Below are 22190 nucleotides of genomic sequence, written 5' to 3'. Positions count from 1 at the left end.
TTTTTTTTTTTTTTTTTTTTTTTTTTTTTTTTTTTTTTGGGGAGGGGAAAAGAGAACAGGCAGGGAAGGGCTTGTGTGATAGTTTTTCTCAGTTCTGGGAAAATAACCTTGTTTCCTGTGATGCACTCTTCAATTCCTCACTTTCTCTGAAGCAACAATGTCTCTGGGTTTGGGATCCGTACTGGTTTGAGAGGGAGACTGAGAGGAGGATTTTAAAGCAGTTCTTGCTGTTTCTTTCTTAAATATAAGTAGATGCGCCTCATTACCTCACACTGAAGGACTTTTGTACTTTTTCGAGCTGTGTTTTCTGAGATCTTCCGTGGGCGACGGCTTGTCGTTCCCACTTGCAGTTAGTTAATTGCATTAGCAGGTATTTTCCCCCCGCCCCTCCCGCCCCGGCATATTTGTCCTCTCTTCTCGCTCTCCCCAAGATATCTGGAGTCGATTTTGCGAGTCCGAAGGCCACACCCAGGGAGTCTGCTTGTGCCTGAACGTGATGAAGGATCTGGATTCCTTTGGCCCTTCCCAGTTTCCCTTTTCTCCACCTCATTCGTTTTCCTTAAAGTCTTCCCCGGACGGTTTACTAACAACGCTCCGCTCTCTTGCACTCCAAGGTCAGGACCCCTGTTGCCTATAAAACCCAGATGAAGAACTGTATCCACGCAACTCAGAGGCGGTCCCTGGAGCGCATCCCACGTGGCTACTGTTCTGAAACGACCACAACCGCCCAGGAAACTCACCAGGCTCCGACACCCAGGTTTGGCCAAAGTCACAAGATAGCCACGGATATACCCAGCCATTCCCATGAAGGGAACGCTGTAGAAGTGGGGGCGCAGGGCAGTTGCAAGCCTGTATGGCAGAAAGGGGAAGGAATAAAACGCTCTCCCATAAACCCCTTCGGACCTTCATTCCTTTAAGATTTAGGGAATGGTGTTGGGGTGGAACCATGTAAAATAATTAAAACATTCGGTCCCTGTTTATCTTTTGCTTCCTTCTCTGGGCCTTGTACTGAAAATAAACTTTGCAGTTAGTTTCCGGGCTCCCAAAATTCCCAAGTGTGTGAGTGTCCTCAAGGCTTTGGGCAGAGTTAATGATCAGCTTGAGGTACACTGGATGTGTTTCCCCCAGGCCAGCCACCTTTTTTCCTTAACTTCAGTTTCTGGGTAGCAGATCTCTCTTCTCTGCATGGAGACCTTCCTGGTCACAGGAGGAAACCCCACTTGCTGATGCCTTCTCAGGCCTCAGTGGATCAGGAATGGGTGGTGTGTGTGTTCACACAAAACAACAACAACAACAGCAACAACAACAAAAGGAGGAATAAGGGCTGCCAAACCGCAACATGCAGGCAATGGGTATTTAAGTTGTATATTGACAGCGAGGCAGGATCCTGGTCAGATGCCTGAAACTCTTCCAATTTCAAGGAATCTATTCCGCGACTCTCTCTCTTCCCTCTCTTTAGTGGTAGAAGGGGGCTGGTATTAGGTTTGAGTTCATGTGTTTTCTTTTTGCATCCTCACTGCTTGGGCTGCCTCTCAAATCTCCATGGAGCCAAAACCTGCCTCCAACCCACCATTTCCTGTCATCTCCTCCACTGTAACCCTCCTGGCCCAGTCACATGTCTTGCTGGAAACCTGTAATGCCTTCTAAATGGTCCCCGCACTTCTTCTCCTGCCCCATTGCAGTCCGCTCATCAATGAGCAGCCCAGAGGGATCCTTTAAAAACCCAAATCAGGGCCGAGCACAGTGCCTTATGCCTATAATCCTAGCATTTTGGGAGGCCGAGGTGGGTGGATCGCTTGAGGTCAGGAGTTCAAGACCAGCCTGGGCAACATGGCAAAACCCCGTCTCTACTAAAAATACAAAAAAAAATTAGCCAGGCAGGGTGGCACATGCCTGTAATCCCAGCTACTCAGAAGGCAGGAGAATTGCTTGAACCTGGGAGGTGGAGGCTGCAGTGAACCGAGATAGCGCCACTGCACTCCAGCCTAGGTGACAGAGCAAGACCCCCTCTCAAAACCAACCAACCAACCAACCAAATACCCAAATCGGATTAAGCCCATTTCCCTGCCAAAAACCCCAGTTGGCCTGGCGTGGTGGCTTACACCTCTAATTCCAGCACTTTGGAAGGCTGAGGCAGGCGGATTACTTGAGGTCAGGAGTTCGAGACCAGCCTGGCCAACGTGGTGAAACTCCGTCTCTACTAAAAATAAAAAAATTAGCTGGGCATGGTGGCTCGTGCCTGTAATCCCAGCTACTCGGGAGGCTGAGGCAGGAGAATCACTTGAACCCAGGAGGCGGAGGCTGCAGTGAGCTGAGATTGCACCACTACACTCTAGCCTAGGCAACAGAGAGAGACTATGTCTCCAAAAAAAAAAAAAAAAAAAAAACCACTGGTGGCCCCTGCCTGCTTCTGCTTCTCCAACTTGGTCTTGAGCCATCTCCCCTTCTCCCTTTATGTTCCAGCCACACTAGCCTCATTTTCATCACCAGTAGAGTGGGGATGTAACAACGCCTGCTCAGAGGGCTGGGAGGAGTAAATGCATTAACACACACAAAGCATCTAGACCAGGGTCTGGCCGTGATAGGTGCTCGATAAAGGGAAGTGCCATTAACAGTTTACTTCTTTGAATTTGCCAAGGACTTTTCCTGCTTCAAGGCCTCACAAAAGCCTCTGTCACTTATCATTTCCCCTTTATATGGCTGGCTCTTTTTTATCCTTTGGGTTCAAGTTTACATGTTAACTCTTTAGAGATCTTCTCTAACCAGTCTATTCAAATACATTCCCAACCCTTGAACCCCCATTCCCATTATTTTCTCCTACAACACCCTGTCTGTTTCCTTCAAAGCACTTCTTCCAACTTGGGATGACAAATGATTTGTTTACTTGGGGGGCAGGGCTACTTCTAATAATCTTATCTAGCACAAGGAATATTTGTGGAATGAATGCATAAATGAATGAATATAACTCCTTACCTTTCTTCTTCTAATACCAGAGCCATCCCCAACCCACCTCGTCGGCTATGCCAATTCTTCTCTCCAAATCCTGTATTTACTTATTCTCTCATCCTTTGGCATTATTGACTCTCTGGTCTCTTGGCAATGGAAAAACCTCTAAACCATCTAGCACCGTCCCATCACTCTAGGAGGCTCACACTTTCATTTATATGTAAATGATAAATAATAGAATATGTAATGCCCAGAATAAGTTCAATGACTAATGACTCCTCATCTGCCAAGTCAGAAGGGTTTGGGGATGAATTAACTCATCAACTACCATTAAGAGATCAATGTCAATGCAATTACTCCATAAATATCCAAGATCAGGTATCTTACAGTGCTACCTGAAAGTCTCAAGTGATGATAGGAAGTCAAGTGCAGGTGAAAGCATAGTTCCCATTTTTGTTCTTTATCACCTCCCTTTATGTGAGTTCACTGTATTATATTGAAGCTGTGTAACGTGAGCTAAGGAGGAGTAACCTGACCCGTCCTCATGCATCTCTCTTTCTTGCTCTCTTAGCCAAGAACACCAAGATGGAAAATGCCCTCGGCTGAATTTTTTATTATTTATTGATTGATAGCCTTCTTCTTCTTCTCCTTTTTTTTTTTTTTTTTCCTTAAGCCTCCATGCACTTTGCTAATTACTTCTCTGGAAATCATTTCCCTTTACCATTCTCCAGAATGCTGCCACCTTTGGGAAGGAACGTGGCAGTGTGATAAATTGTAGGCTAGACAAGAGCTAAGAGTGGAGAAAAGTCTTCTTCTTGATGTGCTGGTCCAGCCCTATCCTGCCATCTAATATGCTGGGAATGCAATGATGTAATAATGAGAACAAGCACAAGGCTTGCATCAGAGCAATTTTTTTCATCCACAGAATAAGCATAAAGGAAAGTGCCTTCATCATTTCATCTTCGGCCCCACCTAGATTTGCAGCATCAGCATGACTAAGTCATGGAAGCAAGTTGATTTCATCAGCACATTGGAGGCACTTTGTCCAATTAATATGACTTGAAGGTGACATTTGTATATCCCTCAGACCAAAATACTCAATGACGTGAGTTATTAGAAAAAGCCCAAATAACGATTAATTCCTAAAATTAATATCTGCACTCCCGCCTGGGCAACAGAGCAAGACTCCGTCTGAAAACCAACCACCCAATCAGCCAACCAACCAACCAACCAAATACCCAAGTCAAATTCAAATTGAGTGAGATAATGGTTGGAGGGAAAATAAAAATATCTTCCATTCTATGCAAAAGAGTCTACAGTGCTTTGCAGATGTTTGAATGGGTAGCAGATAAATGGGGTTTTTGGAAATGAACTTGCTAGAATTTTATAGTGAAAACTTGGGAAACAAAAGACAATACTAATGTTAAAGGGGAAGGAGAAAATGTTTCTTTAATGTGACATATATCATCATAATGGCACCTTAACATTTAGAGATTCTTTTTCTTTGAAAGCATATGAAACATTATGTGCACAGCATTGTAAGCCTCAAGAATATAGGTATCCCTACTTTAAAGATGGGAAGAACGGATTCACAGATGTGATCTTTCCCAAAATACACAGAACACTGGCATACAGCCAATATGGTTATATTACCATTCAGGAGTTTCTGTGTTTCCACAGATCTCAGACTAGACCAAATGCACTTTTTTTGGGTAGTGGACTTGAATAGAAGAGGCAGCCAATTTTATTTAACTGAACAAATAAAGTAAATGTTGATTGTGTTTCTACTACATATAAAGAGTAGGAAACGGATAGGCCTTGTTCTCAAGGAATTTATAGCTTAGTGGAGGAGACAGACATATGAGCTCATTTTAATGCAAAGCACTGTTAAATAAAGCATTGAGCAAGGGACACTGGCAATTAGTTGTGGAGGCGCGGTAGGGAAAGAGCTGCTGCGAACAGGGGCTGCTATGACAGTCAGCCTCACGTGAGAAACAGAAAGACCCATCAGTCGGGGCAGGCTACCTCCCTGCAGGCATCAGGGAATCCTTCTAGCTTCCTTATTCTGAGCTGAAATCTACCTAACTGTAGCTTCCACCAGGTGCTTCTAGCTTTGTCCTCTGAAGCAATGTAAATTAGTTTAATCCCTCTCCCACATACCATCCTTCAAAATTCTAAATGTGGATGACTTTTTTTTTTTTAGACACGGTCTCACTCTGGAGTACAGTGGTGTGATCCTGGTTCACTGCAACCTCTGCCTCCTCAGTTCCAACAATTTTCCTGCCTCAGCCTCCTGAGTAGCTAGGATTACAGGCACCCGCCACCACACCCATCTATTTTTTTGAATTTTTAGTAGAGATGGGGTTTGACCATGTTGACCAGGCTAGTCTCGAACTCCTGACCTCAAGTGATCTGCCTGCCTCGTCCTCCCAAAATGCTGGGATTACAGGCATGAGCCACCACGCCTGACCATAGATGACATTTCTTTCCTTCTCCCCAGTGCCCCTACCCCCAAAGACTCCTTCACCATTTTCCTCTTTTGGATTAAATGTGCCAGTTTCTTCAACTCATTTGTCTATGGCATGATTCCCCAGTCCTTCACTCTCTGGCATTCTTCTCTTGATAAATTCCACTTTATTCATGTTCATCCTTAAACATGGCATTGAAAATTCAACACAGTAGTTTATTTTATTTTTATTTTTGTTGAGACCAGGTCTCACTATGCTGCCCAGGCTGGTCTCAAACTTCTGTCCTGAAGTGATCCTCTCACCTTAACCTTCCAAATAGCTGGGATTACAGGCACAGAAGCATGGCAGAAGCAATATAATATTTTAGATATGTGTTGACTAGCGAGTCAGTTCCTCCCCATTATCTGTCCCTCCATCCTCCCATCTATCCATTCATCCATCCATCCATGCACCCACCCACCCAACGATATGTAAATAAGCTTTTGTGATATGAAGCACTGTTTAGTCACCACAGGGGATACAATGATGAAAATTGTAAATGAAAGTCAAATTGAGTGAAATAATGGTTGGAGGGAACCATGCTCACACCAACACAACCAAAGATTTTATTAGTATTTTTGGCAGCCGTAACTCATACAGTTAGTGTCTACTGACCTTGTGGATACCTGGACTTCTAATATATTCTCACCAAATTTATGTTTACACAGATTGCCCTTGTTTGGTGGCTTGGCATTTGATTTCTGGAACCAAAGCTCAGCACTATACATTGATTTTTACCATTTTAAGTTTCAGTCAACTGTTTACTTCATTGAGATCTTTTGGGAATCTAGATCCTGTCCTCTGACATCAAACCATTCCTTTTATTTCTGGGCCACCTACAACTAACACAAGTAGCTTAGCCCAGAACCTTGGGCCTTTCAAGACAGCTTTGACTCCACTCCCCTCCATGACTATCAAGTTTTCATTTCTTTGACCATCAAGGAGCTCATGAACAGTTTTGGTCAAAGGTGATATTGAAATCAAGATGCTGAGTGCCCAAAGAATGTTACAAATTTACTAGCACAAGTACCAAATAAATAAGTGCATTAATAAAAAAAAAAATAGTAGAACTAAGTACCAGGCCTTATCCAACCCCATTTTTGTAGAGGGCTCAATCTGCTCACGTGGAAATTGGCAACTCTAGAAGGTTAGGGAAGGAGGGTCTCCCTGCTCAACTCAGAGATACTAAATCAGGAGATTAAGTCTCCAAGTTGTCTCTGGGGCTAGAGGGAATGAATAACAGTGTCCTTTATAAGCATCTTGGATTTCTGCTTTTTAAATGAAATCCACTGGGCCCTATCAGTCTGTGGTTTGTCTGCTCCGCTTTTAGTAAACTCGAGATGGGGTTGCGCCGTGATTGGTTAGAGCATTTTGCCCTTCAGAAGGGGGACCCACTGACCCCTGACCACAGCCTTGTCATACAGAGAGTGTCAGAGGCGGTCCAATTACCTAAGAGGACTGAGAAAAATCAAACAGAGCTCGGGCACAATGAGGGGAAAAAACACACAGCAGGCCCAGCTTTAGCTCCACTGCTTGAATTACCACTATGTCAATAGAAGGTGATAAATCAAGGGAGATATTTACTGATTAAAATTACAGACTCCTACAGGAAACTGTATAAACAGATTGAAGAACAAAGCCTGCAGGGACGGAGCCCAGCCGAATCCATCCAGGCTTTGGCCAGTCGTTCCTTTTTCCAGCCAACTCTTGGACCCAGGGGTCACTGAGAGAGCAAGTTGCTCTACGAAACGCAGGCTTGCTGTACACAGATCCAAATATTTGTAGGGAAAATTTAAAGGCGTGTTGGGAAGAGATTCAGGGCTCATATCCATTCACAAGGAATCCTCTTATTTCATTCTTCTCTTTATTTTATTATTATTTTTTTGCCTTTACTCTGAAGTTTGGTCTAGACTCACTAGAAAGACCCAGAAAGCTGCTCTGTATACCCTGCCTGCCAGCAGAGGTGCTGAGGCTACAAATATAGAAGGGAGGCGGATATAGGTGACGTGAGTGGGCATGAAGCCACGCCCATCAGAGGTTCAAGACTTGCATGTGTAGCCAATCAGCTTTCTATGCCAATGCACTGTGTTTACCCTCTCTGGGGTGCTCATGTTGGTGTTCCCAGGGGAAATGAATCTCTGCTCTGCCACCCTAGTCCCTCAGTGTGTATCACATGCTTACTGTCATTCTGCTTCTTCCTTTTTTTTTTTTTTTTTTTTTTTTTTTTTTTTGAGACAGAATCTCACTCTATAGCCCAGGCTGGAGTGCAGTGGTGCTATCTCAGCTCACTGCAACCTCCGCTTCCCAGGTTCAAGCGATTCTTATGCCTCAGCCTCCTGAGTAGCTGGGATTACAGGTGTGCACCACCACGCCCAGCTAATTTTTGTGTTTCTAGTTGAGACAGGGTTTCACCATTTTGGTCAGGCTGGTCTCAAACTTATGGCCTCAAATGATCCACCCGCCTCGGCCTCCCAAAGAGCTGGGATTACAGGCGTGAGCCACCACGCCTGGCCCATTGTGCTTCTTTAAATGGCATTCTTCTTGAGTAAGAGAAATACCTTTTGGGAATGTCTTGGAGTAATTTGTTTAGGCAGGGCTTTAGAAGCAAGGCTGCAGCTAGTTTTCTTGTTTGTTTGTTTTGTTTTGTTTTGTTTTGAGATGGAGTCTTGCTCTGTCGCCAGGCTGGAGTGCAGTGGCATAATCTCCGCTCACTGCAACCACCGACTCCCTGGTTCAAGCGATTCTCCTGCCTCAGCCTCCTGAGTAGCTGGGATTACAGGCACATGCCACCACACCCAGCTAATTTTTGTTTTTAGTAGAGACAAGGTTTCTCCATGTTGGCCACGATGGTCTCCATGTCCTGACCTACTGATCCACCTGCCTTGGCCTCCCAAAGTACTGGGATTACAGGCATGAGCCACCATGCCCAGCCAGCTGCAGCTAGTTTTTAGAGCTCCATGGATTTCTTCTTGTCAGCTCTGCCTGTGGGAGTAGGACCATCACCCCAAACCACTGTATCCTGATAAAGGGCAGTATAGGTTTATGCCTCATGAATGGGGGAAACTCGCAAGAGGCTGTTTAATGTCACCACTGGCTCCATTATTCATGAGTAGTCTCGGGGTTAAATTTTGCCCCTGTAACCCAAGTTCTATCCCCTCTTCTTGTGCCCTTGACTGTACATATACAATCATCACTTAAAGAGAACTTAGCAAACGTGTTCTGGGACAAATGGGCTTTAATGATTGGGAGGTGGGAGATGATCATCTATGCAATGTCAAGAAATAACAAGTCTGTTGGAGATACGGTTCCCGTTAGGGCTGCTGTGTGGGGTTGGGCGTTCTGTGGACTATGTAAAGGCACCAGCTGAAGGCGCAATTGTGGGCTGAAAGCAGCTGACTTTCTATCTGCCTATCTGCCATGCATGCCTGACTCAGGGTGGCATCCACCGAGAGGGACAGGTAACTTTTTCTTCACACCAAGGAGAAGTTGGTTATTCAAGCCGGCAGTCCTTTGGGTTTTGTTTACTGAGTGGGACTACTTTTCTCTAATTGTTCCTCCAGAGGAGGGCATCTTGTTTCATATGATACAAGGGTGCAGAATAGGCTAGACAAGGCTCAGAATCTTCTGACCTTTTCCTCAGAGCTGGGAGGAAGCGCAGGTGAAGAAAATCCCAACTAGAGCATTCAGAAGCTCATCCTCTAAAACAGTATGGAGGGACGGGCGCGGTGGCTCACGCCTGTAATCCGAGCACTTTGGGAGGCCAAGGCGGGCAGATCACCTGAGGTTGGGAGTTCGAGACCACCCTGGCCAACACAGTGAAACCCCATCTCTACTAAAAACAGAAAACTTAGCTGAGTGTGGTGGCGCATGCCTGTAATCCCAGCTACTCGGGAGGCTGAGGCATAAGAATCGCTTGAACCTGGGAGGCAGAGGTTGCAGTGAGCCGAGATCGTGCCACTACATTCCAGCCTGGGCGGCAGAGCAAGACTCTGTCGCAAAACAAAACAAAAAAACAGTATGGAGATTTCTCAAATAACTAAAAATAGAACTACCATCCGATCTAGCAATCCCACTACTGGGTATCTACCCAAAGGGAAAGAAATCGTTACATCAGAAAGACATGTGCATTCATGTATTTATCACAGCACTATCCACAAAAGCAAAGACATGGAATCAACTTAAGTGTTATCCAACAAAGAAGTGGATAAAGAAAATGTGTGTATATACCATGGAATAATATTCAGCCATCAGAAGAATGAAATCATGTCTTTTGCAGCAACATGAATAGAACTAGAGGCCATTATCCTAACTGAAATAGCTAAAAACCAGAAAGTCCAATACTGCATGCTCTCACTTCTAAGTGAGAACTAAACAATGGGTACCCATGGACATACAGATTAGAATCACAGACACTGGAGACTGCAAAAGGTGGGAGGGGAGGAGGGGAGTGAGGGGTGAAAAATTACCTCTTGGGGCCGGGCGTGGTGGCTCACACCTGTAATCCCAGCACTTTGGAAGGCCGAGGTGGGTGGATCACCTCAGGTCAGGAGTTCAAGACCAGCCTGACCAATATGGTGAAACCCCATCTCTACTAAAAATACAAAATTTAGCGGGGTGGGTTGGTGGGCACCTGTAGTCCCAACTACTCGGGAGGCTGAGACAGGAGAATTGCTTGAACCCAGGAAGCGGAGGTTGCAGGGAGCCAAGATCGTGCCACTGCACTCCAGCCTGGGCAACAGAGTAAGACTCCGTCTAAAACAAAACAAAACAAAATTATCTCTTAGGTACAATGTTCACTATTTGGGTGATGGGGACACTAAAAGCCAGAGTTCATCACTATGTGATATATGCATGTAGGAAGCCTGCATGTGTACCTTCTAAATATATAAAAATGCAAAAAAAAAATAAAAATAAAAAAAGAGAGACGTTCACCCTTTGCCTTTTAAAAGGCAGCAGTGGATAATAAAATGTCTGGAGAATGATCCTGGCTGGCTCTCTGGTCCTTTTGCAACTGGATTACTGTAAAGTGAGGTGGGTGTTTCTTTGTGTTTTCCCCCTGAAGGGATCCATCCAGTGTTCCCTGTCTGAGTGAGTGAACTCCTTGTTCAGGGCTGTCACTGAACCCATCTCTCTCCATCAGCCTCTGGAGATAGTTGGGGCTACAGCCCAGACTTCACACGCTGTCTTACGTTTGGGAAAACTCTGCGCTGTCCTTTATTATTTCTTTCCTAAAGGAAGTTATGTTTATAGCTGCTGCGCCTGACTACTCTGCCCTCTGTGAGCCTCCTCTGAATGGTTTCCAGAGTGCGTCCTTATCTGTGAGCGGAAGTGCGTTTTGGAAATGGGGAGAAATTAATGACGATTTCGGGAGCTGAGAAGGTGAGGTCGGCTCCTGCGAACCGTGGGGGCGCTCTGATCTCGTTCTTATGCTCTGCTTGCTGAAAAAATCTCCCTTTGCCCTGGAATATCATGGCCTGGAGCCCTTTAAATTAAAAACAGTTGTGAAACTGGCAGCAATTTAGAACTTTTGCCAGCGCATGAATCTATAAAGAGCAGGGCCTCAGGGATACGGACCATGTGTCTCTAAAGAGGCCTGGTCTGTGTCCTTGGCTTTGAGCACCTCAGGCTTTTGGTCTACTGCGTCTTTTCTCTCCTAGAGGTATATGGGCTCTTTCAGGTTGTGACCAGACCCTCCCTTCTGACCTCACCATCTACCCTGTCCCACCTCCAGGGGTGCTAGGGCTTGCCACGTGGCTCAGTGATGTCACCAGTGTTTCCTCAGGTCAGTGATGGATGCGTCCAGGCAGGGGCCCACACCTCTACTTTCAGAGTGATCAAGAGACAGCAATGCAGCCACCTATAGTAGACCTTTGCAGCCAATGTGAATCCAAGCCTGGAAGACCAACGAGGGTTTTATGGAAGACATTTTTGTCAGTTTTCAAGAGAAGGCAGTGGAAGTGGAAATGCCAGACAGACAATAAAATAGTGAGGTGAGGATGAGCCAGTACAATTCCTTCTTTGTGTTTATGGCTTGGCTGCTTCTAAGCCAGGAGGTACTCTGCCACTGCCCAAGTGGGGATTTATTTCAAACGAGCTCAGCCAGAGGGAAGGGCAGGTCGTGAGCCTGTGGGGCAGGTGGAGAGTCAAATTCTCGACTCTTCCTGGGAAAAGCCTTCCTAGGGACACTCTCCCTAGCATTCCGGCCACCCCAGTGTGGGGTTCTTGCTTGCAGGGTCCTAGAACATCCTCGATTGCCTGGCATCTTTAATTAAAAGTGAAATCCATTTGTAAGGATGAGGAGGCCCAAGGATTCAATGTCAGTGAAACCCTATTTGGGAGAAAAAAAATTTCAAACGTAAACCTGAAAACATAATTGTTCCCTTAATGAAATTCAGAGTGAATTTCAATTTTGACCTGAAATTCAACAGGTTATCCTGAGAAACATTCATTGATTATCTCCTGTGTGTCAAAGTAGGAACCAGGCTGGTGAGATTGGCAGGGTCAGTGCACAGCAGATATTGCGTGCAAAGTTAAGGAATTTGCACCATCTCTCTTTTTTTTTTTTTTGAGACAGGGTCTCATTCACCCAGGCTGGAGTGTAGTGGTATGATCATAGCTCACTGCAGCCTTGACTTCCTATGCTCAAGTGATCCTCCTGCCTCAGCCTCCCCGGTAGCTGGGACTACATGTACCATCTCTTATAGGCAGTCAATGTTTTAAAGAAGGGATGACCTGAGCAGAGCTGTGTTTATAAGAGCCATATTAGAATGATGTTGAGGGCATAGGTATGGCTAATATTTCTTGAACACCTACTATGTGCCGGGAAGTGGGTTGTCTTATTATATGCATTCTCTTTTTAAATCCCCATGTAACCATATGAGGTAAGCATTATTCCTGTCCTCATTTTACTGAATGGCAACCTGAGGTTCAGGGAGGTTGAGACATTTGCCCAACATTGCACAGCTTGCAAGTGGCAGAGCAAAGGGCAGAACCCAAGTCTAACTGAATCAAGAGCCCACACTCTTTACTATAGATCAAATTTAATATATACAGTGTTTGCTTTATCAAGGAGTAAGCAAGTGTCCCCCAAAAGCCATTCCTTTTGTGTGGAATGGGCAAACCTCTGGATTTGAGAGAGTGAGACTCAAAGGTTGGGGTTGTCAGTTTTAGCACATAAAAATGCAAGACTGACTCCCAGTTAAATTTGAAGAATCACTCTAATGAATTGTTGTAACGTATTAAAAACAGCTGAATGCAGGACAATTTGGGCATTTTGACAAAGTAAATAATGACACGAGATGAAATTATTAAGGACAGGACATGACTTGTACACATGGGCCCCCTAGATCCCCAGCCACAGGGGTCCCCAATCCCTGGGCCATGGACCAGTACTGGTCCATGGCCTGTCAGGAGCCAGATTGCACAGCAGGAGGTAAGTGATGCGCAAGCGAGTGAAGCTTCGTTTGTGTTTACAGCTGCTCCCTATCCCTCTCATTACCACCTTAGCTCTGCCTCCTGTCAGATCAGCAGTGGCATTAGATTCTCATAGAAGTGCAAACCCTTTTGGGAACTGCATATTGGAGGGATCTAGGTTGCGCACTCCCTGTGAGAATCTAATGCCTGATGATCTGTCACTGTCTCCCATCACCCCCACATGGGACCATCTAGTTGCAAGAAAACAAGCTCAGGGCTCCCACTGATTCTACATGATAGTAAGTTGTATAATTACTTCCTTATATATTACAACATAATTATAATAGAAATAAAGTGCACAATAAATGGAACATGCTTAAGTAACCCAGAAACCATAGCCCGTCACCATCTGTGGAAAAACTGCCTTCCATGAAACTGGTCCCCGGTGCCAAAAAGGTTTGGGACCGCTGCCCTACCAGGTGTGTACCTTGGGTCTGTCACACCTTAGGCTGTGTGATCATGAATAGAACCCCCCTCACCCAGCCTCACTCACTCTCTTCAACTGCAAAATATGGACGATAGCATTTGCCTCGTAGAGTTATTAGAGGGTGAACTGAGATGACATAAAATAGCCAGTAGTGTGCTAAGTATATACTAGGTACTCAGGAAACACTTTGTGGATATACCAGGCAATTCCCTAGTTTCCAGGAAAAGTTTTTTTTTTTTTTTTTCACTCAAAACACTTAAGTCCTATTGAGAGTTTTATGCATCAGAGAACTTGGCCTTTTCTTCATGAAAAACATATCTTTTAATGGGGGTCACCTTTCGATGTTTCATCCATCCTGCATTTAAAAACACCAGCCGTTTCTTCTAATGATAAAGTTGCTACACAAGTTAAAAAAAATAGGGCAACAGAAACAATGCCCATTATATTATCGTCAAGCCTTTATTATGTAGGTATTAAATTTGACCTCAGAGGTCATCACTCTTGGAAAATGTTTCCATCTGTAGCACTCCATTCTCCATTCTGTCGGTTCAATTAAGCCTAAGAATTTAAATTATCTCTCTAACTCTAAAAATATGTACAGATACTACTGAAACGGGAAACTATTTCAGGGCTTAGAAGAAATTCTGTGGGAGTGAATGTGCTCACAGCTTTCAGGCCAGAAAGGTTGACCCTTCCAGATCTTTGAAAGGTTGTGGAAAGACTGTGGAAATCAAATCAAATCAAGTCAAAATAGACAGGCTTTCTCTCAAGAAGAGGGTTTGGAAAAGAGGCAGAGGGATGGACAAGTTGTATGTCTCACATACACACACACACACACACACTCAATGGGAAATGTATTTGTCTAAAAACATTAAATTAACAACTTCTTAGAGTGACAACATTTCTTCCTTTCTTTCTCTTATTTCCAGTTCATTCTTATCAGAATTCTGTCAGCTCTCAAACTGACATTTTCCTGTTCTGATCTTTTCTCAGATAGTAAAGAGGGATTTTTTTTTTTTTTTTTTTTTTTTTTTAAATTGAGCTGATGCAAACAGCAGATCAGCCTACAGAGAAACGTCAAGGACAGTTTGTAGTCCTAATCCCTGACCCCCCTGCCCTCTCCTAACTAGCTATTGACATTGAACTTAAAAAAGCTGCGATGCTGAAATGAGATAATGTTTTAGAGGAAAGAGAAAAGGAGGGTGGTGAGACTCCTGTGGCAGATGGGGGCATTTCAGAAGTGAATGTGCTGCTGGCCTGTGAGTCAAACTTCAGGCTTTTCAAAGTTCAGTTTTGCTTAAAGTATCTGGTAAAGAAAACGGGTCTCATCCTCTAGACCAGAAATGGAGCAGGCGAGTCTCTTTGGATGACAGCGATTTGCCCTCTTTGGGTGATCCTGGCTCTGTTCATGTGAAGTGGTGACATTTTCATGATGCTTGGTGTAGAGAAACTGTTGGCGTGGTTTCTACATTGGACCAAGCACTCCTTTTCACATCACCCACGTTGTATAACAGAGTTGGGCTTTATAATGCACAGGTTTGGAATTTTTTTTTTTTTTGAGACGGAGTCTCGCTCTGTCGCCCAGGCTGGAGTGCAATGGCGTGATCTCGGCTCACTGCAAGCTCCGCCTCCCAGGTTCATGCCATTCTCCTGCCTTAGCCTCCCAAGTAGCTGGGACTACAGGCGCCCGCCACCATGCCTGGCTAATTTTTTGTATTTTTAGTAGAGACGGGGTTTCACTCTGTTAGCCAGGATCGTCTTGATATCCTGACCTTGTGATCCGCCTGCCTTGGCCTCCCAAAGTGCAGGGATTACAGGCATGAACCACCGTGCCTGGCCAGGTTTGGAATTTTTAACAGGGATATCTTTATTATTATTATTTTCCTTGTAAGAGACAGGGTCTGGCTCTGTCACCCAGGCTAGAGTGCAGTGGCACAGTCTTACCTCACTGCAGCCTCAAACTCCTGGGCTGCAGTGATCCTCCAGCCTCGGCCTCCCAAAGCACTGAGATTACAGGCATGAGTCACCAGGCCTAGCCCTTAAAAGGGATCCCTAAAGGGACTTTTGCAGCCATTTCAAAACAGAGAAGGAGAAAGAACCTTGCTAATACTCTGTTTGGAACCCTTTGTCCTCTCGAGCTGATGAGCTTCGGTCCACCTCCCTGTGAAGACACTCTCACCTGAGATGGTGAATTTGACTTGCTTCCTCTCTAGCGGGGGAACAGGGATAAAGAGAGAAATAGTTTTTTCAGAAAACTCTGACTAAACTATTGTGAAGTCACCTGCCCTTATTTTCCTATCACTTGGTCCTGCATGTTGTAGAATAAAGCCCTGGCATCTCTGAAAATATTTCTGCTGTTTTGCTACTGGTTGGAAGGGTGGCTTTGTTGACTGGTGACCAAACCAGAAGAAAACCTGAGAGAGAAAATGTTAGATTCCCAGGGGTAGGATTTGTTTAGTTTCAGAACAAATCCTGAAACACCTAACACCTAGGTTCTCACTTTTTCCCCTATGGCTATTTACAGGGAGGCTAGCGTCTGGATATTTCTTTTTTTCTTTTTTCTTTCCTTCTTTTTTTTTTTTTTTGAGACGGAGTCTTGCTCTGTTGCCCAGGCTGGAGTGCAGTGGCGCGGTCTTGGCTCACTACAACCTCTGCCTCCTGGGTTCAAGCGATTCTCCTGCCTCAGCCTCCCAAGTAGCTGGGATTACAGGCGCGAGCTACCACGCCCGGCTACTTTTTGTATTTTTAGTAAAGACAGGATTTCACCATACTGGCCAGGCTGGTCTCGATCTCTTGACCTGGTGATCCACCCAGTTCGGCCTCCCAAAGTGCTGGGATTACAGGCATGAGCCACCGCACCCGGCCACGTCTGGGTATTTCTAAGAGGCAGTATGTTATCCTGCTTAACATAAAAGGGTGAAGACATTCTCCAACATCTCTACCTTCTAGAAGCTGCTGGGCCACACCCCGGGGATTCCAAACCCTTTCCGGGCATGCCAAAGGCCAGTGAGCAGCTAGCAGAGTTCTAATCACATGATCATTGTTCACTGGGGTGGGCAGACACCACTGTCTCTGCTTCTTTTACGTTCATTGCTTGAGACACTTGAAATTAGGCCTGACATGGCAATAACAAATGTACTACAGGGAACAAGCCGGCACTGGGCCCTAGGGAATGATCTAGAAGACTTAATAGGTCTTTTCCGTCTTTAATTTCCATGGTTCTAAATATGCTGGCTGCTTATAAAGCGGAAGATTGATTTTGAGGCAGACTGGTTAGTTTTGGAAGCAGTGAGTGGAGAGGATTTGGCTTTTTGCAGCCATGTTCCTTGATGCCCACTTTAGGCTGGATGTGGTTTCTGAGGGCAGCCCTGGCATCTCTCCTTTCACCTCTCTTTGGTAGGGAGCAAATGGGGAAGGAGTTGTCTTGGGCATTCCCCCTGAGCTCACCAACCAGGTATGAGCGTCTCCGTGTACCGGGAACTCCTCCTTGTTTGTATGGTGAAAGTGTAAGGACTGGGCAGGCATGGTGGCTCATGCCTGTAATCCTAGTGCTTTAGGAGGCTGAGGCAGGAGAATCACCTGAGCCCAGGAGTTCAAGACCAGCCTGGGCAACATAGGGAGACCCTCATCTCTAAAAAAATTTAAAAAACAATTAAAAACTAAAAGCCTAAAGACACACAATTGAGAAATGGAGGTGATGTTATGGGCTCACCAACATCTCACATCCACTCTTGAAAGAAGCCAAGTGCTCAGCGTCAGTGGTGACCCTCCCTAGGAAGAAGTCTTTTTGTTTCTTCATAAGATAGAGTGAGCATCTTGACCATTCCTTATCTGAGGCCAAGGGACTAAGACTTACCTTAAGGAACACACCTTTGGAAGCAGGAAGCTGCTGACGTGTGCAATGGTGCGACTTCATATTACACTGCTGGTGAATTCATTTTGGAAGTGGCTGTGTGGGGGAAGAAGTTGCTGTTTTTCTTTTGGTAATTGTTCCCATTGGCTTCCCCCACCCCCATCCCCACTATGACGCAAGGAAACAATTATAGGAATAAAAAAGACACAGCTAAGTTTAGAGAGAATGGGGACAGGCACTAGGAGTTTCCAAGTTTTCTTTGAGCTCACACATAGACTGCCTTTTTCTGGACATGGGAAAGAAGAACAATTTCAGTTTTTCCAGCCATAAAACAGGGACCTTAATGATTGCTTGCATCACAGAAAATGTTATAAGGACGAACTAGCTCACATTTTTACATTGGCCTGCAGACACACTCTTACATAAGTGAAGAGGATCTTTCATGACAGTGAAGGTGTGCGTAAGAAGGGGACCCAGGCATCTGTTCACTTTTCTGCCTCCATTTCCAGGGTGAGATACACAGCTGGAAAAGCTACTTGTGGCTGATGAAATGCCAGCGCTGATATCATGCTTTGAACTGTTTTATCCGGATTTAAGGAGCCAGTTTCCAATTAATCAGACTCCAAGGTCACTCACTGAACCAGTGTCTCAGGTAGAGGAGGATTATGTGTGGGGGAGAGCAGAGTGAGGACATGAGGGACTACAGGGCGAAGGAATAAAAGGGAGAAGGATAGAGACTAGAGTGAAGAGCGACCGGATTTTTTTTTTTTTTTTTTTTGGTAAATTGCCTGAATTTGAAATAATCATTGGTCAGGAGAAATGTGTTAACTTATTAAAAATCCTTTTTAGTTTGCTACCCCCTAAAAATGGGACCAAATCCACGGCTGAAAAGGATCCTGCTTTCCTGGTGGCTCTGCCCAGCCTGATGTCATATTCAGAGGCGTGGGAGAGGCACAGCCCCTCCTGCAGGAGCTGTTTCATCAGGATTCTGTGGGCTTTCTATGCAACCCCTCTTAAAAATCTGAAAATGAAACAAGACATATTTCTGAGGTTGTCAGCAGGTAGATCCACTGGTTTGTGGTAAGTAATCTCTCTGGGAGGAAGTCTTGGCTCTGATGTCTGTGTTGAACGTTCCGTGGCTCCCCCCGGCCGCCCCAGCACAGGTCTGTTTGCTGGGCAAGGAGGCAGTGATGATATTGCTTCTAACAACCAGACTGAAGCATAGCCTCAGGCTGTCTTGCAAAGCCCCTTCCAAACTGCCTCTAATTAATTTTTATCCTGCCATCCCAATGAGTCCCGGGGGTACAGCAACCCAACAACAGAAAAACCCTCATCAAGTCATTTGGAGAAAGCTTTGACGTAACACTTGCAGATTTTAGATCTCCAAAAGAGGAAATGCTGCAGAAAAACAAAAAACCAAACCAAATCCCTCCCGTTTAGTCACCTCTATCCTACTCGATTTTTCCCCCCCAGCTTCTCACCTTTTCTTTACAGTGGCAGTAAGTCTGATCTCTCTCTGGTCCCCTCTCACCCACAGCTCTTTCAGAGACAATACAGAGCTGTATTTTTTTTTTTTTCTTCAGGAAGAGAACCCTGAATTCCCTGTGGTCTGGGGTCAGGTACCTGCACTGGGCTGCCCTGGGAATCTCTTAAAAGAGGGGAAGGAGAGAAGCTGGCCTCTCTGGCTTGTAGCCACGGTGGGGCCAGGCCTCCTCACGCTGTGCAAACATGCTTTAGTGGACATATGTTGGGAGCAGAGGGAAGGTTCCACAAAGAAGAATCTGACCCACCCAACACATCAAAGATGCAGCACCCTTGGCCTCCCCCGTTAGAAGTGCTGCTGGCAGCAGCTCAGTTGCCCTACTTGGCTGCGTGGTGGGGGGTTCACGCAAAACGGTTCAGGTTGCTTTTCTTTTTATTCCGAGGGGATCTGGGGACAGAGGGGTGCCTTCCTCCCTGGCACTAGCACACGAGCCTCACTTGCTATCTTCCCTCCAGCTCTGGAAGTCTCAGCCCCTAGGATCAGATGTCCACTGATCTCCTCCCCAAACACCATATCCCACCACCATTTCAAAGCCCTCCCTGCCCCTCTGCGTCTGTTCAGGATGCTTCTCTTAGGACCTTGGAATGAATGAAAATTTAGGAAGAGTGACTGTTTGAAATGAGGTATTGAGAGGTGCTGAAACCCAAACCACCCGCCGCCCTGGCTTCCTGGGATTTCTGGACAAAAATGGTTGAGTGACTTCTCCCCTCCCTGGGACACAACAGAGGAGAGTGATCCGGTGCCAGCGGCCCTGGTGTTAATTTCATGATCACTGGGTGCCAAAGAAAGTTCCTCAGGATCTGCTGGACTCGACAGCTCCTGAGAAATGGAGTCATTGTTTCTAATGCGTCTGAGCTGTCTGGCTCCTTTAAAAGAGTTAATCACAGAATCACAGGCCTAGAAAAAGACTTCTTTGATGGCTCCTCTGTGCTAGGTCCAAGTGAGTGAGGGCTGATCCTGTTTTTGAAGAAGGCTGTGGAGCCCCACTTCAGTGACTAATCGCTCGTAATTGTCCTTGTTAATTTTAACCTCATGCGCTGGTGCTTTAAACAGATTTCCATTTGTCCGTCCTCAGAGAAGGTAGAAAGCATTGCTCATCGTACAAATGGGGTCATTCATTTCCTTCCCTCTCCTTTTTCCTGTCTCCTTGGGCGATAGACTGGCCCAACAGGGAAGAGCAAATGGTGGGGTGCTGGACACATGTGTGTCTGAAGTCTGCAACTTCCTAACTATGCTACTAAGCCTCAGTTTCCCTGTCTGTGAAACTGGAGGAATAACAGCCACCTCACTGGGTTGTTTTGAGGATTAAATGAAATAATGGAAGGAAAGTGCTTTGTGTGGGTTCAGGGTGATACCTCTTATAGGCTCACAAACAAAAATGTGCCCTCTGCAGGAAAGTTGGACGCACATGGAATTCTTGCTTTTTGGGGTGCCTTGTTCTTCAATGCCAAGTGATATTGGTGGGTGAGACAGCAAAGAGCAGTGGAAAGAGAATTGTTACTGGGGGCCTGAAGATGTGGGTCCTATTCATAGCTCTGCTATAACCTAGTCTTGTGACCCTCACTTGGGAAGGCACCACCTCTCTGGGCCTCAGTTTTCTAGCCTGTAACATAATCTCCACCCTGTCTGCTTTGCAGGGGAGTTGGGGAGCAACAGAGGAAAGGAGAGATGGGGTGGCGAACTGCCAACAGAAAGCGCTAGTCAAATGTCAGGTGTGAAGAGTCCTGAAGGTCGATGCTCAACCAGCTCTGCTGCTGCCCCTGGCATTTTCCCTGGCACCAAGGAGCACGTTGACAGTTTGCTGGGATCCCCCTGAATTTCCAATATCCTGGGGGTAAGGACTGGAGTGAAGCAAGTTAAGGTATATATTATCTTACTCACTTTGTAGGGTTCACAGTTCCTTAGACCCTCGGTTCTGGTTTATTTTGAAAGGGGACAACCCCTGGCTGGGAGAAGCCTTCAGTCAAGAGGCAGTACTGCATAGCAGTGAAGCAGTTTGTTAAACCAACAGACTATGGGACCAGACCCTGGTCATATTCCAACTCTGCCACTTTCCCTCCTATGTCCTTGGGAAGCCGCCTACCTCTCTGTGTTTCAGCATCCTCAGCTGTACAGTGGGGATAATAAGAGTTCCCATCTGATAAGGATTGTGTAAGTATGCACCACATGCTTAAACCATGCCCTGGCACACGGTATACACTCAAGACATAGTGAGAGTATAATCATCATGAGTCAAATGTTTGTGGTCCATGCAGTGATGAAACCTGATTTGTTTCTGAAAGATCTTGCTAGGACCCTCTAGTCCAGTGGGTTCTTAAGCTTCTGAGGGCCATGGCTTGTATGACAAATGTTATGAACTTTCTCTGCAGAAGAGTTAACATATGCCCCTAAATTTCACATATATCTTCAGGGTGTTCCAACCCATCCATGGAATTGCTGGGGTTCATAGACCCCGGATTAGGAACTTCTTTTTTATTTTATTTTATTGCCTTCCTTTATTTTGTTTATTTATTTTGAGACAGGGTCTCACTTTGTCACCTAGGCTGGAGTGCAGTGGTGCGGTCACGGCTCACTGCAGCCTTGACCTCCCAGGCTCAAGCAATCCTCCCACCACAGCCTCCAGAGTAGCTGGCACTATAGGCATTCACCACCACACCCAACTAATTTTTGTGTTTTCAGTACAGATGGGGTTTCGCCATGTTGTCCAGGCTGGTCTCAAACTCCTGGGCTCAAGTGATCCTCCCACCTTGGCCTCCCAAAGTGCTGGGATTACAGGCATGAGCCACTGCATCCAACCTTACTGCCTTCTTATTTGCTAGGTCACCAGGATCATCCAAGTACAGTTTTGGATATAGTAAGGATAAGTATCTGGTATAATAAAATTATATTATGGTTACGTCAACTAGAGGTCCAAAAAAGAAAGAAAATGTATGATATAATTGAACCCAAGCTAGGCTTCATAAATCTTTTTCTTGAGTGGTGTGCCTTTGATGCACATCGTTGCAATTTTTGTCCACACCCAATTCACACTGCTCTGAGACAACCCTGGAGAAACTTTCTCTTTGGCTCTATTTCCATGGCAATTGCGAATAGCCAAGAGTCACTTTGTTAAGGATTCCTAATTCTGGAGAAATGGAAGGTCAAAGTCATGAACCTCTCAGTTAATAGCGGAAGTTTCCTTATTTTAAGTTTTATGAAGAACTCTCTTAAGTATGGTGTTTATAGGCTAGGGTTTGCAAGAACCTGAATCAAAAAACAAATAATGGCAAATATACCTGGATGACTTCATTATAATTTGGTAGGAATTAAGGGTTAGACCCACAAGAGTTTCATTTTCAGGTTAGACAGAAGCATATTTCAAATCTCTCCAAATACCTACTTAACAAATACCACCGTTTGCATGTTCTTGATTTATTGCTCTACTTCTATACCATTGGCTTT

The 22190-nt window shown here is 45.3% G+C and overlaps 1 non-coding gene across 1 annotated transcript in view; it reads right to left on the bottom strand.

The window, feature by feature from the left end:
- The window catches only part of LOC100439161 (uncharacterized), a 96217-nt gene extending 78929 nt beyond the window's left edge, over nt 1-17288 (bottom strand). Inside the window, exon 1 of the transcript XR_008514884.1 lies at nt 17210-17288. This is a non-coding gene — a transcript (uncharacterized LOC100439161). The remainder of the gene's footprint in view (nt 1-17209) is intronic.
- Between the last annotated feature and the right edge of the window lie 4902 nt (nt 17289-22190).

This window comes from Pongo abelii, chromosome 18, assembly GCF_028885655.2.
Source record: "Pongo abelii isolate AG06213 chromosome 18, NHGRI_mPonAbe1-v2.0_pri, whole genome shotgun sequence".
In the NCBI taxonomy this organism is placed as follows: Eukaryota; Metazoa; Chordata; class Mammalia; order Primates; family Hominidae; genus Pongo; species Pongo abelii.
Note: the sequence above shows the minus strand (reverse complement) of the source record. Positions and strands in the feature narration are given on the sequence as shown.